This window comes from Phyllobates terribilis, unplaced genomic scaffold (assembly GCF_046119375.1).
Source record: "Phyllobates terribilis strain yellow unplaced genomic scaffold, ASM4611937v1 Scaffold_13__5_contigs__length_258822181, whole genome shotgun sequence".
Classification (NCBI taxonomy): Eukaryota; Metazoa; Chordata; class Amphibia; order Anura; family Dendrobatidae; genus Phyllobates; species Phyllobates terribilis.
This window is the reverse complement of record NW_027362773.1, coordinates 46,831,421-46,858,893: the sequence shown is the minus strand read 5'-3', so window position 1 is coordinate 46,858,893 and position 27,473 is coordinate 46,831,421.

The window sequence follows — 27,473 nt, the reverse complement described above, 5'->3', positions numbered from 1 at the left end:
TTCTATTAGTCCATCTATACTGACCTCCATCAGGTTGCAAATTGAATATAATATTTTTCTGCATCTAGCTCTGAAAAAATATTTGGCCTTCTAGCAGTGTGTGGGACTTGTTCTATTAGTCCATCTAAACTGACCTCCATCAGGTTGCAAATTAAAAATAATTTTTATCTGCATCTAGCTCTGAAAAAATATTTGGCCTTCTAGCAGTGTGTGGGACTGGTTCTATTAGTCCATCTATACTGACCTCCATCAGGTTGCAAATTAAAAATATTTTTTATCTGCATCTAGCTCTGAAAAAATATTTGGCCTTCTAGCAGTGTGTGGGACTTGTACTATTAGTCCATCTGTACTGACCTCCATCAGTTTGCAAACTGAATATAATTTTTTTCTGCATCTCCCTCTGAAAAAATATTTGGGCTTCTAGCTGTGTGTGGGACTTGTTCTATTAGTCCATCTATACTGACCTCCATCAGGTTGCAAATTGAATATAATATTTTTCTGCATCTAGCTCTGAAAAAATATTTGGCCTTCTAGCCGTGTGTGGGACTTGTTCTATTAGTCCATCTATACTGACCTCCATCAGGTTGCAAATTAAAAATTATTTTTATCTGCATCTAGCTCTGAAAAAATATTTGGCCTTCTAACAGTGTGTGGAACTTGTTCTATTATTCCATCTATACTGACCTCCAACAGGTTGCAAATTAAAAATAATTTTTATCTGCATCTAGCTCTGAAAAAATATTTGGCCTTCTAGCAGTGTGTGGGACTTGTTCTATTAGTCCATCTATACTGACCTCCATCAGGTTGCAAATTCAAAATAATTTTTATCTGCATCTAGCTCTGAAAAAATATTTGGCCTTCTAGCAGTGTGTGGGACTTGTTCTATTAGTCCATTTATACTGACCTCCATCGGGTTGCAAACTGAATATAATTTTTTTCTGCATCTAGCTCTGAAAAAATATTTGGGCTTCTAGCTGTGTGTGGGACTTGTTGTATTAGTCCATTTATACTGACCTCCATCAGGTTGAAAACTGAATATAATTTTTTTCTGCATCTAGCTCTGAAAAAATATTTGGGCTTCTAGCTGTGTGTGGGACTTATTCTATTAGTCCATCTATACTGACCTCCATCAGGTTGCAAACTGAATATAATTTTTTTCTGCATCTACCTCTGAAAAAATATTTGGGCTTCTAGCTTTGTGTGGGACTTGTTCTATTAGTCCATCTATACTGACCTCCATCAGGTTGCAAACTGAATATAATATTTTTCTGCATCTACCTCTGAAAAAATATTTGGCCTTCTAGCAGTGTGTGGGACTTGTTCTATTAGTCCATCTATACTGACCTCCATCAGGTTGCAAATTAAAAATAATTTTTATCTGCATCTAGCTCTGAAAAAATATTTAGCCTTCTAGCAGTGTGTGGGACTTGTTCTATTAGTCCATCTGTACTGACCTCCATCAGGTTGCAAATTAAAAATAATTTTTATCTGCATCCAGCTCTGAAAAAATATTTGGCCTTCTAGCAGTGTGTGGGGCTTGTTCTATTAGTCCATCTATACTGACCTATATCAGGTTGCAAATTGAATATAATATTTCTCTGCATCTAGCTCGGAAAAAATATTTGGCCTTCTAGCAGTGTGTGAGACTTGTTCTATTAGTCCATTTATACTGACCTCCATCAGGTTGCAAATTAAAAATAATTTTTTGTCTGCATCTAGCTCTGAAAAAATATTTGGCCTTCTAGCAGTGTGTGGGACTTGCTCTATTAGTCCATCTATACTGACCTCCATCAGGTTGCAAATTAAAAATAATTTTTATCTGCATCTAGCTCTGAAAAAATATTTGGCCTTCTAGCAATGTGTGGGACTTGTTCTATTAGTCCATCTATACTGACCTCCATCAGGTTGCAAATTGAATATAATATTTTTCTGCATCTAGCTCTGAAAAAATATTTGGCCTTCTAGCCGTGTGTGGGACTTGTTCTATTAGTCCATCTATACTTACCTCCATCAGGTTGCAAATTAAAAATAATTTTTATCTGTATCTAGCTCTGAAAAAATATTTGGCCTTCTAACATTGTGTGGAACTTGTTCTATTAGTCCATCTATACTGACCTCCAACAGGTTGCAAATTAAAAATAATTTTTATCTGCATCTAGCTCTGAAAAAATATTTGGCCTTCTAGCAGTGTGTGGGACTTGTTCTATTAGTCCATCTATACTGACCTCCATCAGGTTGCAAATTCAAAATAATTTTTATCTGCATCTAGCTCTGAAAAAATATTTGGCCTTCTAGCTGTGTGTGGGACTTGTTCTATTAGTCCATTTATACTGACCTCCATCAGGTTGCAAACTGAATATAATTTTTTTCTGCATCTACCTCTGAAAAAATATTTGGGCTTCTAGCAGTGTGTTGGTCTTGTTCTATTAGTCCATCTATACTGACCTCCGTCAGGTTGCAAATTAAAAATAATTTTTATCTGCATCTAGCTCTGAAAAAATATTTGGCCTTCTAGCAGTGTGTGGGACTTGTTCTATTAGTCCATCTATCCTGACCTCCATCAGGTGGCAAATTAAAAATAATTTTTATCTGCATCTAGCTCTGAAAAAATATTTGGCCTTCTAGCAGTGTGTGGGACTTGTTCTATTAGTCCATCTATACTGACCTCCATCAGGTTGCAAATTCAAAATAATTTTTATCTGCATCTAGCTCTGAAAAAATATTTGGCCTTCTAGCTGTGTGTGGGACTTGTTCTATTAGTCCATTTATAATGACCTCCATCAGGTTGCAAACTGAATATAATTTTTTTCTGCATCTACCTCTGAAAAAATATTTGGGCTTCTAGCAGTGTGTTGGTCTTGTTCTATTAGTCCATCTATACTGACCTCCGTCAGGTTGCAAATTAAAAATAATTTTTATCTGCATCTAGCTCTGAAAAAATATTTGGCCTTCTAGCAGTGTGTGGGACTTGTTCTATTAGTCCATCTATACTGACCTCCATCAGGTGGCAAATTAAAAATAATTTTTATCTGCATCTAGCTCTGAAAAAATATTTGGCCTTCTAGCAGTGTGTGGGACTTGTTGTATTAGTCCATTTATACTGACCTCCATCAGGATGCAAACTGAATATAAGTTTTTTCTGCATCTAGCTCTGAAAAAATATTTGGGCTTCTAGCTGCGTGTGGGACTTGTTATATTAGTCCATCTATACTGACCTCCATCAGGTTGCAAACTGAATATAATTTTTTTCTGCATCTACCTCTGAAAAAATACTTGGCCTTCTAGCAGTGTGTGGGACTTGTTCTATTAGTCCATCTATACTGACCTCCATCAGGTTGCAAATTAAAAATAATTTTTATCTGCATCCAGCTCTGAAAAAATATTTGGCCTTCTAGCAGTGTGTGGGACTTGTTCTATTAGTCCATCTATACTGACCTCCATCAGGTTGCAAACTGAAAACAATTTTTTTCTGCATCTACCTCTGAAAAAATATTTGGCCTTCTAGCAGTGTGTGGGACTTGTTCTATTAGTCCATCTATACTGACCTCCATCAGGTTGCAAATTAAAAATAATTTTTATCGGCATCTAGCTCTGAAAAAATATTTGGCCTTCTAGCAGTGCGTGGGACTTGTTCTATTAGTCCATCTATACTGACCTCCATCAGGTTGCAAATTAAAAATATTTTTTATCTGCATCAAGCTCTGAAAAAATATTTGGCCTTCTAGCAGTGTGTGGGACTTGTTCTATTAGTCAATCTATACTGACCTCCATCAGGTTGCAAACTGAGTATAATTTTTTTCTGCATCTACCTCTGAAAAAATATTTGGACTTCTAGCAGTGTGTGGGACTTGTTCTATTAGTCCATCTATACTGACCTCCATCAGGTTGCAAACTGAATATAATGTTTTTCTGCATCTAGCTCTGAAAAAATATTTGGCCTTCGAGCAGTGTTTGGGACTTGTTATATGAGTCCATCGATACTGACCTCCATCAGGTTGCAATTTCAAAATAATTTTTTGTCTTCATCTAGCTCTGAAAAAATATTTGGCCTTCTAACAGTGTGTGGGACTTGTTCTATTAGTCCATCTATACTGACCTCCAACAGGTTGCAAATTAAAAATAATTTTTATCTGCATCTAGCTCTGAAAAAATATTTGGCCTTCTAGCAGTGTGTGGGACTTGTTCTATTAGTCCATCTATACTGACCTCCATCAGGTTGCAAATTAAAAATTATTTTTATCTGCATCTAGCTCTGAAAAAATATTTGGCCTTCTAGCAGTGTGTGGGACTTGTTCTATTAGTCCATCTATACTGACCTCCATCAGGTTGCAAACTGAATATAATATTTTTCTGCATCTACCTCTGAAAAAATATTTGGGCTTCTAGCTGTGTGTGGGACTTGTTCTATTAGTCCATCTATACTGACCTCCATCAGGTTGCAAATTGAATATAATATTTTTCTGCATCTAGCTCTGAAAAAATATTTGGCCTTCTAGCAGTGCGTGGGACTTCTTCTATTAGTCCATCTATATTGACCTCCATCAGGTTGCAAACTGAATATAATTTATTTCTGCATCTACCTCTGAAAAAATATTTGGGCTTCTAGCAGTGTGTGGGACTTGTTCTATTATTCCATCTATACTGACCTCCATCAGGTTGCAAATTGAATATAATATTTTTCTGCATCTAGCTCTGAAAAAATATTTGGCCTTCTAGCAGTGTGTGGTACTTGTTCTATTAGTCCATCTATACTGACCTCCATCAGGTTGCAAATTAAAAATAATTTTTATCTGCATCTAGCTCTGAAAAAATATTTGGCCTTCTAGCAGTGTGTGGGACTTGTTCTATTAGTCCATCTATACTGACCTCCATCAGTTGGCAAATTAAAAATAATTTTTATCTGCATCTAGCTCTGAAAAAATATTTGGCCTTCTAGCAGTGTGTGGGACTTGTTGTATTAGTCCATTTATACTGACCTCCATCAGGTTGCAAACTGACTATAAATTTTTTCTGCATCTAGCTCTGAAAAAATATTTGGGCTTCTAGCTGTGTGTGGGACTTGTTCTATTAGTCCATCTATACTGACCTCCATCAGGTTGCAAACTGAATATAATTTTTTCTGCATCTACCTCTGAAAAAATATTTGGCCTTCTAGCAGTGCGTGGGACTTCTTCTATTAGTCCATCTATACTGACCTCCATCAGGTTGCAAACTGAATATAATTTATTTCTGCATCTACCTCTGAAAAAATATTTGGGCTTCTAGCAGTGTGTGGGACTTGTTCTATTATTCCATCTATACTGACCTCCATCAGGTTGCAAATTGAATATAATATTTTTCTGCATCTAGCTCTGAAAAAATATTTGGCCTTCTAGCAGTGTGTGGTACTTGTTCTATTAGTCCATCTATACTGACCTCCATCAGGTTGCAAATTAAAAATAATTTTTATCTGCATCTAGCTCTGAAAAAATATTTGGCCTTCTAGCAGTGTGTGGGACTTGTTGTATTAGTCCATTTATACTGACCTCCATCAGGTTGCAAACTGACTATAAATTTTTTCTGCAGCTAGCTCTGAAAAAATATTTGGGCTTCTAGCTGTGTGTGGGACTTGTTCTATTAGTCCATCTATACTGACCTCCATCAGGTTGCAAACTGAATATAATTTTTTCTGCATCTACCTCTGAAAAAATATTTGTCCTTCTAGCAGTGTGTGGGACTTGTTCTATTAGTCCATCTATACTGACCTCCATCATGTTGCAAATTAAAAATAATTTTTATCTGCATCTAGCTCTGAAAAAATATTTGGCCTTCTAGCAGTGTGTGGGACTTGTTCTATTAGTCCATCTATACTGACCTCCATCAGGTTGCAAACTGAATATAATTTTTTTCTGCATCTACCTCTGAAAAAATATTTGGGCTTCTAGCAGTGTGTGGGTCTTGTTCTGTTAGTCCATCTATACTGACCTACATCAGGTTGCAAATTAAAAATAATTTTTATCTGCATCTAGCTCTGAAAAAATATTTGGCCTTCTAGCAGTGTGTGGGACTTGTTCTATTAGTCCATCTATACTGACCTCCATCAGGTGGCAAATTAAAAATAATTTTTATCTGCATCTAGCTCTGAAAAAATATTTGGCCTTCTAGCAGTGTCTGGGACTTGTTGTATTAGTCCATTTATACTGACCTCCATCAGGTTGCAAACTGAATATAAATTTTTTCTGCATCTAGCTCTGAAAAAATATTTGGGCTTCTAGCTGTGTGTGGGACTTGTTATATTAGTCCATCTATACTGACCTCCATCAGGGTGCAAATTAAAAATAATTTTTATCTGCATCCAGCTATGAAAAAAATATTTGGCCTTCTAGCAGTGTGTGGGACTTGTTCTATTAGTCCATCTATACTGACCTCCATCAGGTTGCAAACTGAAAACAATTTTTTTCTGCATCTACCTCTGAATAAATATTTGGCCTTCTAGCAGTGTGTGGGACTTGTTCTATTAGTCCATCTATACTGACCTCCATCAGGTTGCAAATTAAAAATAATTTTTATCGGCATCTAGCTCTAAAAAATATTTGGCCTTCTAGCAGTGCGTGGGACTTGTTCTATTAGTCCATCTATACTGACCTCCATCAGGTTGCAAATTAAAAATATTTTTTATCTGCATCAATCTCTGAAAAAATATTTGGCCTTCTAGCAGTGTGTGGGACTTGTTCTATTAGTCCATCTATACTGACCTCCATCAGGTTGCAAACTGAGTATAATTTTTTTCTGCATCTACCTCTGAAAAAATATTTGGCCATCTAGCAGTGTGTGGGACTTGTTCTTTTAGTCCATCTATACTGACCTCCATCAGGTTGCAAACTGAATATAATGTTTTTCTGCATCTAGCTCTGAAAAAATATTTGGCCTTCGAGCAGTGTTTGGGACTTGTTATATTAGTCCATCGATACTGACCTCCATCAGGTTGCAATTTCAAAATAATTTTTTGTCTGCATCTAGCTCTGAAAAAATAGTTGGCCTTCTAACAGTGTGTGGGACTTGTTCTATTAGTCCATCTATACTGACCTCCAACAGGTTGCAAATTAAAAATAATTTTTATCTGCATCTAGCTCTGAAAAAATATTTGGCCTTCTAGCAGTGTGTGGGACTTGTTCTATTAGTCCATCTATACTGACCTCCATCAGGTTGCAAATTAAAAATAATTTTTATCTGCATCTAGCTCTGAAAAAATATTTGGCCTTCTAGCAGTGTGTGGGACTTGTTCTATTAGTCCATCTATACTGACCTCCATCAGGTTGCAAACTGAATATAATATTTTTCTGCATCTACCTCTGAAAAAATATTTGGGCTTCTAGCTGTGTATGGGACTTGTTCTATTAGTCCATCTATACTGACCTCCATCAGGTTGCAAATTGAATATAATATTTTTCTGCATCTAGCTCTGAAAAAATATTTGGCCTTCTAGCAGTGCGTGGGACTTCTTCTATTAGTCCATCTATATTGACCTCCATCAGGTTGCAAACTGAATATAATTTATTTCTGCATCTACCTCTGAAAAAATATTTGGGCTTCTAGCAGTGTGTGGGACTTGTTCTATTATTCCATCTATACTGACCTCCATCAGGTTGCAAATTGAATATAATATTTTTCTGCATCTAGCTCTGAAAAAATATTTGGTCTTCTAGCAGTGTGTGGTACTTGTTCTATTAGTCCATCTATACTGACCTCCATCAGGTTGCAAATTAAAAATAATTTTTATCTGCATCTAGCTCTGAAAAAATATTTGGCCTTCTAGCAGTGTGTGGGACTTGTTCTATTAGTCCATCTATACTGACCTCCATCAGTTGGCAAATTAAAAATAATTTTTATCTGCATCTAGCTCTGAAAAAATATTTGGCCTTCTAGCAGTGTGTGGGACTTGTTGTATTAGTCCATTTATACTGACCTCCATCAGGTTGCAAACTGACTATATATTTTTTCTGCATCTAGCTCTGAAAAAATATTTGGGCTTCTAGCTGTGTGTGGGACTTGTTCTATTAGTCCATCTATACTGACCTCCATCAGGTTGCAAACTGAATATAATTTTTTCTGCATCTACCTCTGAAAAAATATTTGGCCTTCTAGCAGTGCGTGGGACTTCTTCTATTAGTCCATCTATACTGACCTCCATCAGGTTGCAAACTGAATATAATTTATTTCTGCATCTACCTCTGAAAAAATATTTGGGCTTCTAGCAGTGTGTGGGACTTGTTCTATTATTCCATCTATACTGACCTCCATCAGGTTGCAAATTGAATATAATATTTTTCTGCATCTAGCTCTGAAAAAATATTTGGCCTTCTAGCAGTGTGTGGTACTTGTTCTATTAGTCCATGTATACTGACCTCCATCAGGTTGCAAATTAAAAATAATTTTTATCTGCATCTAGCTCTGAAAAAATATTTGGCCTTCTAGCAGTGTGTGGGACTTGTTGTATTAGTCCATTTATACTGACCTCCATCAGGTTGCAAACTGACTATAAATTTTTTCTGCAGCTAGCTCTGAAAAAATATTTGGGCTTCTAGCTGTGTGTGGGACTTGTTCTATTAGTCCATCTATACTGACCTCCATCAGGTTGCAAACTGAATATAATTTTTTCTGCATCTACCTCTGAAAAAATATTTGGCCTTCTAGCAGTGTGTGGGACTTGTTCTATTAGTCCATCTATACTGACCTCCATCATGTTGCAAATTAAAAATATTTTTTATCTGCATCTAGCTCTGAAAAAATATTTGGCCTTCTAGCAGTGTGTGGGACTTGTTCTATTAGTCCATCTATACTGACCTCCATCAGGTTGCAAACTGAATATAATTTTTTTCTGCATCTACCTCTGAAAAAATATTTGGGCTTCTAGCAGTGTGTGGGTCTTGTTCTGTTAGTCCATCTATACTGACCTACATCAGGTTGCAAGTTAAAAATATTTTTTATCTGCATCTAGCTCTGAAAAAATATTTGGCCTTCTAGCAGTGTGTGGGACTTGTTCTATTAGTCCATCTATACTGACCTCCATCAGGTGGCAAATTAAAAATAATTTTTATCTGCATCTAGCTCTGAAAAAATATTTGGCCTTCTAGCAGTGTGTGGGACTTGTTGTATTAGTCCATTTATACTGACCTCCATCAGGTTGCAAACTGAATATAAATTTTTTCTGCATCTAGCTCTGAAAAAATATTTGGGCTTCTAGCTGTGTGTGGGACTTGTTGTATTAGTCCATCTATACTGACCTCCATCAGGTTGCAAATTAAAAATAATTTTTATCTGCATCCAGCTATGAAAAAAATATTTGGCCTTCTAGCAGTGTGTGGGACTTGTTCTATTAGTCCATCTATACTGACCTCCATCAGGTTGCAAACTGAATATAATTTTTTTCTGCATTTACCTCTGAAAAAATATTTGGCCTTCTAGCAGTGTGTGGGACTTGTTCTATTAGTCCATCTATACTGACCTCCATCAGGTTGCAAACTGAATATAATTTTTTCTGCATCTACCTCTGAAAAAATATTTGGCCTTCTAGCAGTGCGTGGGACTTCTTCTATTAGTCCATCTATACTGACCTCCATCAGGTTGCAAACTGAATATAATTTATTTCTGCATCTACCTCTGAAAAAATATTTGGGCTTCTAGCAGTGTGTGGGACTTGTTCTATTATTCCATCTATACTGACCTCCATCAGGTTGCAAATTGAATATAATATTTTTCTGCATCTAGCTCTGAAAAAATATTTGGCCTTCTAGCAGTGTGTGGTACTTGTTCTATTAGTCCATCTATACTGACCTCCATCAGTTTGCAAATTAAAAATAATTTTTATCTGCATCTAGCTCTGAAAAAATATTTGGCCTTCTAGCAGTGTGTGGGACTTGTTGTATTAGTCCATTTATACTGACCTCCATCAGGTTGCAAACTGACAATAAATTTTTTCTGCAGCTAGCTCTGAAAAAATATTTGGGCTTCTAGCTGTGTGTGGGACTTGTTCTATTAGTCCATCTATACTGACCTCCATCAGGTTGCAAACTGAATATAATTTTTTCTGCATCTACCTCTGAAAAAATATTTGGCCTTCTAGCAGTGTGTGGGACTTGTTCTATTAGTCCATCTATACTGACCTCCATCATGTTTCAAATTAAAAATATTTTTTATCTGCATCTAGCTCTGAAAAAATATTTGGCCTTCTAGCAGTGTGTGGGACTTGTTCTATTAGTCCATCTATACTGACCTCCATCAGGTTGCAAACTGAATATAATTTTTTTCTGCATCTACCTCTGAAAAAATATTTGGGCTTCTAGCAGTGTGTGGGTCTTGTTCTGTTAGTCCATCTATACTGACCTACATCAGGTTGCAAGTTAAAAATAATTTTTATCTGCATCTAGCTCTGAAAAAATATTTGGCCTTCTAGCAGTGTGTGGGACTTGTTCTATTAGTCCATCTATACTGACCTCCATCAGGTGGCAAATTAAAAATAATTTTTATCTGCATCTAGCTCTGAAAAAATATTTGGCCTTCTAGCAGTGTGTGGGACTTGTTGTATTAGTCCATTTATACTGACCTCCATCAGGTTGCAAACTGAATATAAATTTTTTCTGCATCTAGCTCTGAAAAAATATTTGGGCTTCTAGCTGTGTGTGGGACTTGTTGTATTAGTCCATCTATACTGACCTCCATCAGGTTGCAAATTAAAAATAATTTTTATCTGCATCCAGCTATGAAAAAAATATTTGGCCTTCTAGCTGTGTGTGGGACTTGTTCTATTAGTCCATCTATACTGACCTCCATCAGGTTGCAAACTGAATATAATTTTTTTCTGCATTTACCTCTGAAAAAATATTTGGCCTTCTAGCAGTGTGTGGGACTTGTTCTATTTGTCCATCTATACTGACCTCCATCAGGTTGCAAATTAAAAATAATTTTTTTCTGCATCTACCTCTGAAAAAATATTTGGCCTTCTAGCAGTGTGTGGGACTTGTTCTATTAGTCCATCTATACTGACCTCCATCAGGTTGCAAATTAAAAATAAATTTTATCTGCATCTAGCTCTGAAAAAATATTTGGCCTTCTAGCAGTGCGTGGGACTTGTTCTATTTGTCCATCTATACTGACCTCCATCAGGTTGCAAATTAAAAATAATTTTTATCTGCATCTTCCTCTGAAAAAATATTTGGCCTTCTAGCAGTGTGTGGGACTTGTTCTATTAGTCCATCTATACTGACCTCCATCAGGTTGCAAACTGAGTATAATTTTTTTCTGCATCTACCTCTGAAAAAATATTTGGCCTTCTAGCAGTGTGTGGGACTTGTTCTATTTGTCCATCTATACTGACCTCCATCAGGTTGCAAATTAAAAATAATTTTTATCTGCATCTAGCTCTGAAAAAATATTTGGCCTTCTAGCAGTGCGTGGGACTTGTTCAATTAGTCCATTTATACTGACCTCCATCAGGTTGCAAACAGAATATAATTTTTTTCTGCATCTACCTCTGAAAAAATATTTGGGCTTCTAGCTGTGTGTGGGACTTGTTCTATTATTCCATCTATACTGACCTCCATCAGGTTGCAAATTGAATATAATATTTTTCTGCATCTAGCTCTCAAAAAATATTTGGGCTTCTAGCAGTGTGTGGGACTTGTTCTATTAGTCCATTTATACTGACCTCCATCAGGTTGCAAATTCAAAATAATTTTTTGTCTGCATCTAGCTCTGAAAAAATATTTGGCCTTCTAGCAGTGTGTGGGACTTGTTCTATTAGTCCATCTATACTGACCTCCATCAGGTTGCAAATTAAAAATAATTTTTATCTGCATCTAGCTCTGAAAAAATATTTGGCCTTCTAGCAGTGTGTGGGACTGGTTCTATTAGTCCATCTATACTGACCTCCATCAGGTTGCAAATTAAAAATATCTTTTATCTGCATCTAGCTCTGAAAAAATATTTGGCCTTCTAGCAGTGTGTGGGACTTGTTCTATTAGTCCATCTATACTGACCTCCATCAGGTTGCAAACTGAATATAATTTTTTCTGCATCTACCTCTGAAAAAATATTTGGGCTTCTAGCTGTGTGTGGGACTTGTTCTATTAGTCCATCTATACTGACCTCCATCAGTTTGCAAATTGAATATAATATTTTTCTGCATCTAGCTCTGAAAAAATATTTGGCCTTCTAGCAGTGTGTGGGACTTGTTCTATTAGTCCATCTATACTGACCTCCATCAGGTTGCAAATTAAAAATAATTTTTATCTGCATCTAGCTCTGAAAAAATATTTGGCCTACTAGCAGTGTGTGGGACTTGTTCTATTAGTCCATCTATACTGACCTCCTTCAGGTTGCAAATTAAAACTAATTTTTATCTGCATCTAGCTCTGAAAAAATATTTGGGCTTCTAGCTGTGTGTGGGACTTGTTGTATTAGTCCATTTATACTGACCTCCATCAGGTTGAAAACTGAATATAATTTTTTTCTGCATCTAGCTCTGAAAAAATATTTGGGCTTCTAGCTGTGTGTGGGACTTGTTCTATTAGTCCATCTATACTGACCTCCATCAGGTTGCAAACTGAATATAATATTTTTCTGCATCTACCTCTGAAAAAATATTTGGGCTTCTAGCTTTGTGTGGGACTTGTTCTATTAGTCCATCTATACTGACCTCCATCAGGTTGCAAATTGAATATAATATTTTTCTGCATCTAGCTCTGAAAAAATATTTGGCCTTCTAGCAGTGTGTGGGACTTGTTCTATTAGTCCATCTGTACTGACCTCCATCAGGTTGCAAATTAAAAATAATTTTTATCTGCATCCAGCTCTGAAAAAATATTTGGCCTTCTAGCAGTGTGTGGGGCTTGTTCTATTAGTCCATCTATACTGACCTCCATCAGGTTGCAAATTGAATATAATATTTCTCTGCATCTAGCTCTGAAAAAATATTTGGCCTTCTAGCAGTGTGTGAGACTTGTTCTATTAGTCCATTTATACTGACCTCCATCAGGTTGCAAATTCAAAATAATTTTTTGTCTGCATCTAGCTCTGAAAAAATATTTGGCCTTCTAGCTGTGTGTGGGACTTGTTCTATTAGTCCATCTATACTGACCTCCATCAGGTTGCAAATTAAAAATAATTTTTATCTGCATCTAGCTCTGAAAAAATATTTGGCTTTCTAGCATTGTGTGGGACTTGTTCTATTAGTCCATCTATACTGACCTCCATCAGGTTGCAAATTAAAAATAATTTTTATCTGCATCTAGCTCTGAAAAAATATTTGGCCTTCTAGCAGTGTGTGGGACTTGTTCTGTTAGTCCATCTATACTGACCTCCATGAGGTTGCAAACTGAATATAATTTTTTTCTGCATCTCCCTCTGAAAAAATATTTGGGCTTCTAGCTGTGTGTGGGACATGTTCTATTAGTCCATCTATACTGACGTCCATCAGGTTGCAAATTGAATATAATATTTTTCTGCATCTACCTCTGAAAAAATATTTGGGCTTCTATCAGTGTGTGGGACTTGTGCTATTATTCCATCTATACTGACCTCCATCAGGTTGCAAATTGAATATAATATTTTTCTGCATCTAGCTCTGAAAAAATATTTGGCCTTCTAGCAGTGTGTGGGACTTGTTCTATTAGTCCATCTATACTGACCTCCATCAGGTTGCAATTTCAAAATAATTTTTATCTGCATCTAGCTCTGAAAAAATATTTGGCCTTCTACCAGTGTGTGGGACTTGTTCTATTAGTCCATCTATACTGACCTCCATCAGGTTGCAAATTAAAAAATTTTTTTATCTGCATCTAGCTCTGAAAAAATATTTGGCCTTCTAGCAGTTTGTGAGACTTGTTCTATTAGTCCATCTATACTGACCTCCATCAGGTTGCAAATTCAAAATAATTTTTTGTCTGCATCTAGCTATGAAAAAATATTTGGCCTTCTAGCAGTGTGTGGGACTTGTTCTATTAGTCCATCTATACTGACCTCCATCAGGTTGCAAATTAAAAATAATTTTTATCTGCATCTAGCTCTGAAAAAATATTTGGCCTTCTAGCAGTGTGTGGGACTTGTTCTATTAGTCCATCTATACTGACCTCCATCAGGTTGCAAATTAAAAATAATTTTTATCTGCATCTAGCTCTGAAAAAATATTTGGCCTTCTAGCAGTGTGTGGGACTTGTTCTATTAGTCCATTTATACTGACATCCATCAGGTTGCAAACTGAATATAATTTTTTTCTGCATCTACCTCTGAAAAAATATTTGGGCTTCTAGCTGTGTGTGGAACTTGTTCTATTAGTCCATCTATACTGACCTCCGTCAAGTTGCAAACTGAATATAATTTTTTTCTGCATCTACCTCTGAAAAAATATTTGGGCTTCTAGCTGTGTGTGGGACTTGTTCTATTAGTCCATCTATACTGACCTCCATCAGGTTGCAAATTGAATATAATATTTTTCTGCATCTAGCTCTCAAAAAATATTTGGGCTTCTAGCAGTGTGTGGGACTTGTTCTATTAGTCCATTTATACTGACCTCCATCAGGTTGCAAATTCAAAATAATTTTTTGTCTGCATCTAGCTCTGAAAAAATATTTGGCCTTCTAGCAGTGTGTGGGACTTGTTCTATTAGTCCATCTATACTGACCTCCATCAGGTTGCAAATTAAAAATAATTTTTATCTGCATCTAGCTCTGAAAAAATATTTGGCCTTCTAGCAGTGTGTGGGACTGGTTCTATTAGTCCATCTATACTGACCTCCATCAGGTTGCAAATTAAAAATATCTTTTATCTGCATCTAGCTCTGAAAAAATATTTGGCATTCTAGCAGTGTGTGGGACTTGTTCTATTAGTCCATCTATACTGACCTCCATCAGGTTGCAAACTGAATATAATTTTTTCTGCATCTACCTCTGAAAAAATATTTGGGCTTCTAGCTGTGTGTGGGACTTGTTCTATTAGTCCATCTATACTGACCTCCATCAGTTTGCAAATTGAATATAATATTTTTCTGCATCTAGCTCTGAAAAAATATTTGGCCTTCTAGCAGTGTGTGGGACTTGTTCTATTAGTCCATCTATACTGACCTCCATCAGGTTGCAAATTAAAAATAATTTTTATCTGCATCTAGCTCTGAAAAAATATTTGGCCTACTAGCAGTGTGTGGGACTTGTTCTATTAGTCCATCTATACTGACCTCCATCAGGTTGCAAATTAAAACTAATTTTTATCTGCATCTAGCTCTGAAAAAATATTTGGGCTTCTAGCTGTGTGTGGGACTTGTTGTATTAGTCCATTTATACTGACCTCCATCAGGTTGAAAACTGAATATAATTTTTTTCTGCATCTAGCTCTGAAAAAATATTTGGCCTTCTAGCAGTGTGTGGGACTTGTTCTATTAGTCCATCTGTACTGACCTCCATCAGGTTGCAAATTAAAAATAATTTTTATCTGCATCCAGCTCTGAAAAAATATTTGGCCTTCTAGCAGTGTGTGGGGCTTGTTCTATTAGTCCATCTATACTGACCTCCATCAGGTTGCAAATTGAATATAATATTTCTCTGCATCTAGCTCTGAAAAAATATTTGGCCTTCTAGCAGTGTGTGAGACTTGTTCTATTAGTCCATTTATACTGACCTCCATCAGGTTGCAAATTCAAAATAATTTTTTGTCTGCATCTAGCTCTGAAAAAATATTTGGCCTTCTAGCAGTGTGTGGGACTTGTTCTATTAGTCCATCTATACTGACCTACATCAGGTTGCAAATTAAAAATAATTTTTATCTGCATCTAGCTCTGAAAAAATATTTGGCTTTCTAGCATTGTGTGGGACTTGTTCTATTAGTCCATCTATACTGACCTCCATCAGGTTGCAAATTAAAAATAATTTTTATCTGCATCTAGCTCTGAAAAAATATTTGGCCTTCTAGCAGTGTGTGGGACTTGTTCTATTAGTCCATCTATACTGACCTCCATGAGGTTGCAAACTGAATATAATTTTTTTCTGCATCTCCCTCTGAAAAAATATTTGGGCTTCTAGCTGTGTGTGGGACTTGTTCTATTAGTCCATCTATACTGACGTCCATCAGGTTGCAAATTGAATATAATATTTTTCTGCATCTACCTCTGAAAAAATATTTGGGCTTCTATCAGTGTGTGGGACTTGTGCTATTATTCCATCTATACTGACCTCCATCAGGTTGCAAATTGAATATAATATTTTTCTGCATCTAGCTCTGAAAAAATATTTGGCCTTCTAGCAGTGTGTGGGACTTGTTCTATTAGTCCATCTATACTGACCTCCATCAGGTTGCAATTTCAAAATAATTTTTATCTGCATCTAGCTCTGAAAAAATATTTGGCCTTCTAGCAGTTTGTGAGACTTGTTCTATTAGTCCATCTATACTGACCTCCATCAGGTTGCAAATTCAAAATAATTTTTTGTCTGCATCTAGCTATGAAAAAATATTTGGCCTTCTAGCAGTGTGTGGGACTTGTTCTATTAGTCCATCTATACTGACCTCCATCAGGTTGCAAATTAAAAATAATTTTTATCTGCATCTAGCTCTGAAAAAATATTTGGCCTTCTAGCAGTGTGTGGGACTTGTTCTATTAGTCCATCTATACTGACCTCCATCAGGTTGCAAATTAAAAATAATTTTTATCTGCATCTAGCTCTGAAAAAATATTTGGCCTTCTAGCAGTGTGTGGGACTTGTTCTATTAGTCCATTTATACTGACATCCATCAGGTTGCAAACTGAATATAATTTTTTTCTGCATCTACCTCTGAAAAAATATTTGGGCTTCTAGCTGTGTGTGGAACTTGTTCTATTAGTCCATCTATACTGACCTCCGTCAAGTTGCAAACTGAATATAATTTTTTTCTGCATCTACCTCTGAAAAAATATTTGGGCTTCTAGCTGTGTGTGAGACTTGTTCTATTAGTCCATCTATACTGACCTCCATCAGGTTGCAAATTGAATATAATATTTTTCTGCATCTAGCTCTGAAAAAATATTTGGCCTTCTAGCAGTGTGTGGGACTTGTTCTATTTGTCCATCTATACTGACCTCCATCAGGTTGCAAATTCAAAATAATTTTTTGTCTGCATCTAGCTCTGAAAAAATATTTGGCCTTCTAGCAGTGTGTGGGACTTGTTCTATTAGTCCATCTATACTGACCTCCATCAGGTTGCAAATTCAAAATAATTTTTATCTGCATCTAGCTCTGAAAAAATATTTGGCCTTCTAGCAGTGTGTGGGTCTTGTTCTATTAGTCCATCTATACTGACCTCAATCAGGTTGCAAATTAAAAATAATTTTTATCTGCATCTAGCTCTGAAAAAATATTTCGCCTTCTAGCAGTGTGTGGGACTTGTTCTATTAGTCCATTTATACTGACCTCCATCAGGTTGCAAACTGAATATAATATTTTTCTGCATCTAGCTCTGAAAAAATATTTGGCCTTCTAGCAGTGTGTGGGACTTGTTGTATTAGTCCATTTATTCTGACCTCCATCAGGTTGCAAATTAAAAATAATTTTTATCTGCATCTAGCTCTGAAAAAATATTTGGCCTTCTAGCAGTGTGTGGGACTTGTTCTATTAGTCCATCTATACTGACCTCCATCAGGTTGCAAATTAAAAATAATTTTTATCTGCATCTAGCTCTGAAAAAATATTTGGCCTTCTAGCAGTGTGTGGGACTTGTTCTATTAGTCCATTTATATTGAACTCCATCATGTTGCAAACTGAATATAATTTTTTTCTGCATCTACCTCTCAAAAAATATTTGGGCTTCTAGCAGTGTTTGGGACTTGTTCTATTAGTCCATCTATACTGACCTCCATCAGGTTGCAATCTGAATATAATTTTTTTCTGCATCTACCTCTGAAAAAATATTTGGGCTTTTAGCTGTGTGTGGGACTGGTTCTATTAGTTCTTCTATACTGACCTCCATCAGGTTGCAAATTGAATATAATATTTTTCTGCATCTAGCTCTGAAAAAATATTTGGCCTTCTAGCAGTGTATGGGACTTGTTCTATTAGTCCATCTATACTGACCTCCATCAGGTTGCAAACTAAATATAATTTTTTTCTGCATCTAGCTCTGAAAAAATATTTGGGCTTCTAGCAGTGTGTGAGACTCATTGTATTAGGCCATCTATACCAAGCTCCACCAGCTTTTAAATTAATAATAATTTTTAGCTCCATCTAGCCCTGAAAATAATTTTTCTTCCCAATAGTGGTTGCAATAGAAATATGGGGCGCCCTCCTGGCTTACAAAAATATACTCTTCATAACAAAAAACACCAGCCTAGCGCACTGCATTAATAAGATGGCATCATTGTCTCTCCCAGTGCTAGGCCTACTACCCAGGCTAGTATTCCTGTGCCTAAAACACAATGTATGGGTCCGCGCTAGCCACTATGCTGAGGGGTCTAAAGCTGCTGCTAACGCTTTATAACAATTCAATTGGCAGATTTTCACAGAGCTCTTCCACAACGCCCACCCATCAAGACAACAGTTGCCTACCTTCCCTATGGGATCTAGTGGCGAATAGTTGATGCCATTTATCAGAGCGTCGAAGTGGCAAGCATACTGTAAGCCATGGGAAGAGTGGACACGACTAGTAGCAGGCAGACGGGTTGACCAATGTGATCAAGCCAGATCACAAGTCACCATAGAATTTCTCCACCAGCTAATGATGAGGGGCATATCAGGGGCGTCAGCACAGCGGTGTCTGACCGGAGTAGCATTTCACTTCCAACTACTGAATTGGGGAGATGTGACAAAGATTCATCATCAGACAATCCATAAAAGGGTGGAAAAGGGGTCAGCCAAGTCAGGAGTGTAGACGTCCCGTCCCGTGTCACTAAAACTGATTTCTCACATCATATCCCTAACACCATTAAAATGACACTCACAATTTGAAGCAACACTACTGTCTACTGCATTTGTGATCGCCTTCTTCTGGGCGCCATGCATAAGCGAATTAGTCCCTCAATCCAAAATTACCACCAGTGGAGGCTTATTACACCACGACGTAGTCATAGCCAAAAATGCAATACGTCTACGCATACACAAATCGAAAATGGTTCCAGCGGGCAGGGGCACTTGGGTACTTCTACAACCCACAAACGGTACACTGAGTCGGGTAACAATAGTAAAAACATATATAACCATCAGATCACAAAGTAATTTCTTCCTATCACACATTGATGGGACGCCATTATCAAGATACCAGTTCCAAGCTATATTTAATAAATGCATAACATCGGCAGGGAACCACCCCAAAGATTACGGGACACACTCATTCCCCATAGGCGCGGCCACGGAAGCAGCAAGAGCAGGACTGTCAGAAACGGAAGTTCAGAAGATAGGGAGATGGCGATCCACGTGTTTGGCAAGATACATAAGACCGGACTTGTTATCCTAACGTGGTTTGTTTCTTTTACAGGTGACGCTAAGCCAACCGTGTGGGTGATTGGCCACTCATATATATATTGGGCAGAAAAAAGGGCGAAAGTCTGCCCAGGCAGGAGGAAATTAGAGTTTCATAACACATATTTCAACTGGAGAGGTATTAGAGGCCTGCTATCGCCACAGGTACTAATGGAGGTAATCAAGGTAGGGAGAGAGGCAAGATGTCCGGTCATCTTAGTTATACAGGCAGGGGGAAACAACCTAGGTCATCACGAGAGCGCATAACTAATGGCAATAATGAAACTAGACACTGAGTGCTTCAGAGAATTTTTCACAAAACTAGCTATAGTATGGTCAGAGATTGTGCCGATAGCGGTTATGGCAAGGTGCGCGAGACATCACGGCCATCGAACGGACAAGGCGGGTAATAAATATTCGGATGGCAAAATTTAGAAGAGACAGAGGCGGTGTAGTGGTACGACACCGACAACTGGAAGGAGATAAAGCAGGCCTCATACGGCCTGACGGTGTTCACTTAATGGATATTGGACTGGACATATTCCTGTCAGGACTCCAGGACGGAGTGGAACAAGCATTAAGAGTGATGGGTGGGGGTCAGAGTCCTGTATACGAGTACGCAGGATCCTCGGTGGCCTGGAAATAGAAAGGACATGTTGGAGAGTTACACTTGTTGGCCAAGTTGCCGGAGTGGAGACCCAGGGCATGCTGCAACAAGCTGAATTATTTTAGAAATAAAATGCCTTTCTAATGGAATGAGTATAAAGAATTAATAAAGCTGTGACCGATACTCACCCATCCAGTTGTAAGAGTTACATTATTGTATTGTCAAGGAAAGGGGGGCGGAAGGGGGGCTGAGCGTCTGGGTTTGGTTGGGGGTCCCCACAGTCTGCCTAGGCTAGATGCATTTAAAAATTCTTATTAGATACACGTGAGGTGCAGCTTGCTTCGCAGCTGGGCTACTACGCCCAAAGTATTGCCTAGGCTAGATGCAGTTAAAAATTCTACGCTGACTAGCAGACACTGAAGATTTGGAGCAGACCTCTGAGTAAACAGCTCTTCAGACTCAACCATCTGTGTTACCCCAAGCCATTGTGTATGTAGTTTCTTACAGTTAAAAGGGGGGCGGAGCGACCCAACCCACCTGGAATAGTCGATGCCAACGTCACGTAAGACACAGCAAGGGGACTCCAAAAAGAGTCTCCATTTTTTTTCCAAAATTGTGGCACAGACACCACTTAACCCTAGAACGCATACCTGGGGCCTCGCAGTCCCGCCCTGTTAATTGTTTTCTATTTTCTGCAAGATTACTTTAGTTAGAATTTTGAAACTCTAGGTATTCTTCATGTATATAGTTGTTTGTCATTTGAGTTTGAGTTATTCCATGTTATTTGCACACAGGCCTAAAAAGCCCCAGGTATATGAAAGTGTAGATTTTTATGGTCATGCGTTCTAGGGTTAAGTGGCATCAATTGCCCCACAGTTGCTTAAAACGGTTGGTGAGGTGATATTACCAAATCCTCAAGCTTTTAGTCTCCCAAGGATAACACAGGGTTAGAAAAGTCCTTGCGAATCCAAGATTTGTTCATCTTTATGAACTTGAGTCTGTTTACATTATCAGTGGACAGCCGCGTGCGCTTCTCTGTCAGCACACCATCAGCAGCGCTGAACACACGTTCAGAGAGAACACTGGCTGCAGGGCATGACAAGATCTCCAAGGCGTGAGTGGCGAGCTCCGGCCATTTTTCCAGATTGGAATACCAAAATGACCAAGGGTCCAGTGACACAGTCATGGCTTCGATGTTCACTTGGAGATACTCCTGCACCATCCTCTCTAGGCATTGACTATGTGTCAGACTTCTTGTCTCCTGTGGCCTTGCAAAGGATGGTCTAAAAAAGTGGTGAAACGATTCCACAAAATTGCTGTTACCAGCAGATACTGTGTTACTGTTACGGTTTGAGTGATGAAGACTCGACAGTCCCACGGTTGGCAAGTTAGAACTGTGAGATTCACTTCGTGCACCACTGGTGTTTTGTGGAAAAGCACATGTAAGATTCTGCAACAGCGTCTGCAGATACTCCTGCATGCGTCAATCCCTTTTTATGGCAGGAATTATTTCGGCAAATTTACTTTTGTACCGGGGATCTAAGAGTGTGGCAACCCAGTAGTTGGGATTACTTCGAGTTCAGCTATCTGAGGGTCATGTTGCAGGTAGTGCAGCAAGAAGGCACTCATGTGTCTTGCGCATCCAGGAGGACCAAGTACTTGTTGTGTTGGTAGCGAGGTAAGAATCATGCTTCCTTCCTCTGCCCTCTCCCCCCAAACTCGCACAACAGAAATGTGATCAAGGTCTCCCTCATCTGATGAGTCTTCCATGCCCATCGCCAGTTCATCCTCCACTTCTGCCTCGGCTCCTGCACCTTCCTCAACAGTTTGGCTGCTACCATGCGCCCTGGTTAATCCCTCTCCCCCACCCTCCCATGCCTGCCACCTTCGTGCTGCCAACCATCTGGACCTTGGAGATGTTATCCCTTCCGCATACGACTCCTCCTCTACTTCCTCCACCTCCTCTTGTCCCACCACCTGACTCTGAATTCTGTTTAATGTGTGCTCCAGCATGTAAATCACCGGAATAGTCATGCTGATAATGGCATCGTCGTCAGCACTAAACATCTTCGTCGCCATTTCAAAACTGTGCGGAAGGGTGTGTGGCGCCCCTGAGGGTTCAGTCGCCACAGAGTTACTGCATCTCACCCGGAGGTGTGGTATCTCACCCTCAGGTAAGGAACGCGTATGGCTTGGGACCCTAACACCTGCATCCAACACATACCCGCAGTGGGGGTAGGTCGAGATTGCTCCTAAGGGAGAGCACAGTCCCAGTTCCCTAGCTGGTGGGAGGATCCTTTGTAGTGGGTGCTTAGGGGAGCAGCTTAGGGGAGCACATGACCGGGAGAGTATAAATTGGAAGCCATTTTAGAAAGAGCAAGCCAGTCAGAGGAGGAAAAGTGACAGGAGCAGAGGCTCGGCATGAGCTCTGCTCTGGAGGCGGGCCTAGCCTGGGAGGCCCAGGACTGAAGGAGAGAAGAGAGGAGTGGGAGCAGGAAGGCTCCAGGAACCGAAGGGACCCTAGGGCTACGGGCCGTGCAGAAGGCCCCCTGTACTCCCGCTGCTACCAGGAGGTAGATGGGGTCAGGCCAGATAAGGGGAACCGGTCCCACAACTAGAGGAGAAACAGCAAGGCTCAACTAGAAACCGGAGGCTGCAGCATTTCATGTACTGCAGGCAAAAGTCCACACCAGTCTCACTAAGAAGGTAGCCACATAGGACCCAGGGGACGGAACACAAGTCGCCCTCCAAGGCCCGAGGATACCGGATAGAAGTGTCACTGGGTGTGAGGTGCAGGGAGAAGGCCAGAGAAAGGACACACAGAAGGGGGTCCTGCTAAGTACTCCGGAGCTATCTGGGGGTGGACTGAGCCCCTCACTGAGTACGCATAGCTCGACGGGTGAGATTGCTCTGGTACCTGTAATCTGGACTACAACAACTGTGAGTAAAGATCTTGGGACTGCATCACACGGACTCTGTGTTCATTACTGACTCCCTGCTCTACAACCACCATCATCTACCCACACTGCCCTGAAGCTACACTCTTCCTGTGGTGAGTAATAATACCATTGCTGCAAAACCACCAGCTTCAGAGGACTGTTCCGCAGCGGCGGCCCCTTCGGCCACACTCCACAGGTGGCTTAGTCGGACATTATAAAATCCATATATACAAATTACCGTTGGATTGACCGCCCTGGGTCACGGACCGGGTCACCGCCACAGTGACTACAACCCCCAGCGTCTACCGGCCCGGCTCTGGGTACCCCACGGCCCAGGGGGCGCATCAACTTCATAGGTCCCTGATCTGAGACCACTCCTGCTGTGTGATTTGCCCCACCTCTGGATCTCGTTGGCCCAGGCTATACACCAGAACGTATTGCACCAGGGCTTGTCGGTGCTGCCACAATCGCTGCAACATGTGCAGAGTTGAATTCCACCGTGTCAGCACATCGCATTTCAACCGGTGAACTGGCAGGCCCAACGACTTCTGTAGAGATGTAAGTCGTTGAGCTGCGGGATGCGAACGGCGGAAGCGAGCACACAGCGACAGTGCCCTCTGCAGAAGGCCATCTAGTCCGGGATAGTGGGCTAAAAATTTATGGACAACCAGGTTCAACACTTGAGCCATACAAAGCACGTGTGTGACATTGCCCCGGCGAAGGGCCGCACCCAGGTTTGCAGCATTGTCGCACACGGCGTACCCTGGTTGCAGGTCCAGTGGAGACAACCATTCATGAAACTGGGTCTCCATAGCTGACCACAAGTCCTCAGCTGTGTGACTCACATTTCCCAGACATTTCAAAGTAAACACTGATGCCGTTGAGCCCTGCTGCCAGCATAGTAAGGAGGTGTGCAGGATTCCTTCTGCGCAGTTAGAAAACAGGTGGCATTACCAGACAGGCTTTGGGTGCAGGTGGAGGACCGAGAGGAGGTTGAGGAGGCAGAAGCAGTGGAGGAACTTCGAGATAAAGAGGATTGACGCAAAACTCGTGGGGACGGTAAGACTTGGACAGCAGCCCCTTGTCCTGCTGTCACCATAGTTACCCAGTGCTCAGTCAGCGACATGTAACGCCCCTGTCCATGCCTACTCGTCCAAGTGTCTGTGGTGAAATACACCCTGTCACACACAGAGTTTCTCAAAGAAGCGGTGATGTTGTGTGTGACATGCTGGTGGAGCGCAGGCACACCTTTCTTTGAGAAGTAGTGCCGACTGGGCATCTGGTACTGGGGCACTGCGATGGACATAAGGTCTCGAAAATCCACTGTGTCCTCCAGGCGGAAAGGCAGTATTTCTGTAGCCAACAGCTTGCAGATGGTGAAATTCAACCTCTTAGTTTTCTCATGGCTAGGAGGAAATGGTCTTTTACTTGTCCACATCTGAGAGACCGAGGGCTGGCTGTTGTGCTTTGATGGGGTTGAGTAGGGTATCCCCGGCAAACTGCCGATCTGTGAGGAAGATGCAGGCGGACATGTTAGGTTGCCTTGATCCAAAGGTGGTGCTCTCGATGTCAGAGAGCGCGCAACACCAGCAGGTGTTTCCACTTCCCAATGAACTGACGACCTGCCAATCAAGCTGGCTGTTGCAGGTAAAGAGGTGGCAGGTCTGCGTCCAAAAACATGTGTGACTGCTGTCCCCCCAGTCACAGAGGATGAAGAGGCCGCGGATGCACAAGTTGGGGCAGACGGTGGTTGGCCCAGACTGCTAGGCCGCATTGTAGCACAGTGAGCTTCCCACTGCAACTTATGCTTCATATCCATGTGACGGTACATGCATGAAGTACTCAAACTATGGATTTTTTGGCCTCTACTTAGCTTTTGGTGACAAATATTACAGATAACACGAGTTGGGTCATCCTTATCGATCTGAATAAATGCCCAGGCTATGCAAGGCTTAGAGCCCATGCGACCTGAAGAGCCACTACGACTTGTGGACAGAGGCAGAGTTGTGGTTGAGGATGCAGTTGTTGACGTGTTTCCAGTACTCCGTCTCTGTCCAGGAAGGCGCAACTTAACCTCGTCGTCAAAAGCATCTGTGACGCCCCGCTGAGCTTGGTATCACAGATCCTAGAAGAGTGTATTGATGGAATCCTCCACAAGAGGCCCCCATAAACATTCACACATCTCCACCTTCCACCTCAGACCAGCAGATGGAGCCCGTTAGGGATATAAATAGGGAAGGTGGAGCTAGGCAGTTCAGTTCCTCTGAAGAGTTCCTGCAGTAGAGAAGCCTAAGAGAGGTCAGTCTGCAGTGGAGCTCAGTCTAGTCTAGAGAACTCAGTTAATAGTTCAGCAGTGGAGCACGCGGCTCCTGCTTGCTAGATTCAGGGAGTCCAGATAGAGCTTAAGGTGTGCCGGCGCCATAAGATCGGTGAAGCGCGACAAGCTGCCGTTAGTGTGTATAGCCTAGTGAGGGCTCGAGTAGGCCGAAGGCGAGTGGCGAGTTAGTACATAAGGGGCAGAGGAGCTTAACCAGCTCATCCCGAAGCATTTACCGGACACCGGATCCGAGCTTACCGGGATCTCTATGACCCAGTAAGGCATAACCGGAATCACTGGAGAACTACAAGTCCCAGGATCGCTAAGGTGCTGATACGTAACAGAGCCAGGAGACGCTTAGGCCCCGCATACTGGGAGCGTGAACTCCAAGAGAAGGCCCTACCACAAGGTCAGCCAGCGCAGGACAGAGACAAAGTTAGGCCTAGCTCCAGGCAGGAAAGAAACTTACTACGCAGAGGCAAGAAACAGGAGGCCCTACACCCGCTCATTGGGGAGGATACTGATATGCACCCTTCACCCTACAGTGCTCCGGGATGTGCCTGAATTTCCTCCAGTAAAAGGTACTGAAGTGACTACCGTGTCCGTTCCCGTTCTTGCTCTGACAGCTGGGTCTCGCCTGTCCTGCATTCCCCCTGCATACGCTGCCCTGAGACCTAGCTCCACTTGTGGGGAGCTATACCATCGAGCTTCCTTATCACGGGCCTCAGTGGACTGCTGCAGCGCTGGTGCTTCTCACCAGATACCACAGTTGGCGTCACGAACTCTTATAAAATTAACAATTATCCACCCTTTTAAAGAGTGACCCCAGGGTACGGGCCAGGGAGCCGACCACCGCGACATCCCCAAGGCCAGGCAAAGGCCCGGGTGACCTCATCGACTGGCTGACTGTGGGTTGACAGTAAGTGGGATCTCCAACCTTGTCATCATCACCCTGTGTGTTATCACACCCGTCGTCCTCAAAGCCAACCTCTTCCTGCCCTGACCGAAAAGTCAAGTTGTCGCTCCAATCAGGTATTTGAGTCTCATCATCGTCTTCATCATTGTCTCCACCAGCAGGAGTTACAGTTTGGGAACGAGGGTCTACATTATGCTCAGAATCTTCTTCATCTGGTCCTGGATCCGACTTATAAAGATTCTGGGCATCAGTGCAGATCATTTCCTCATCTGGATTAACAGAAGCTCTGGAGCAGACCCATCCATTTCCCAGGCTATAGTATGAGTAAACAGCTCTGCAGACTCAACCATCTGTGTTACCCCATACTCAGATGGACAGCTGGAGACTTGGGAGCTGTGAGGAAGCAAGTGCGATTGGGGTGACACCTCTGAGGACTGGAGTATTTGTGATGTTGAAATTGAGGTGGAGGAGAGCCCACTTGAAGGAGCACTTGATATCCGCTGAAGCACCTGCTGTTTTTGTGCCTCATCTGGAATTTGTAGCGATGGGCGTGTCCGTAACAAAGGGATCGTATCACATTGTCCACGAAAAGAAGTCGACATGTTAGTTTGGCTGGAAGATGGTCTTTCTTCTGCAGATGTTACTCCCCCGCCACCGCGGGGGGGCTCGACCCACCAGCAGACAGGCACCAGTATTGGGAAAGGGGGGCTGGCCATCAGGGTCCACCGCGGCTCTGGCACAAACCCGGCGACACGGATGTGGCACGGGCAGGAACGGACTGGCCGTGTCGGCTTCTCACTTTCTGGATTTTAGAAGGGCATGACATGCCTATATCTGTGTCTCCCCCTCCTTTTAGTCCTCCACCTCTTTTATTTTCGCATGACTATATGTACTTGTCACTTTTCCATGTGATAGTTGTGTCTTCTGAGCAGTTTGTCAGCTTTTGGACACCTTTGAAGGTGTTTTCTATGTGTTTCTATGTGTTTTTGTTTGCCTGCCATTGGTTTTAACGGTGTTCGAAGGTATTCGACGAACAGTTCGACGAACAGTTCGGCGAACACACGGGTGTTCGACGAACCGAACCGAACTGGAACACTGCGGGGGTGGCTCAACACTAGTGATTACACACAGCTGAGGCAGGGGAACACTGACAAAGTTCTGGGAGTATTTTCTCAGCCCCTCCCATTGCACAGGACCTGAAGTGCGGGGTGCTCTCACAAGGAGTGCAAAGTTTGGGAAGATGCTG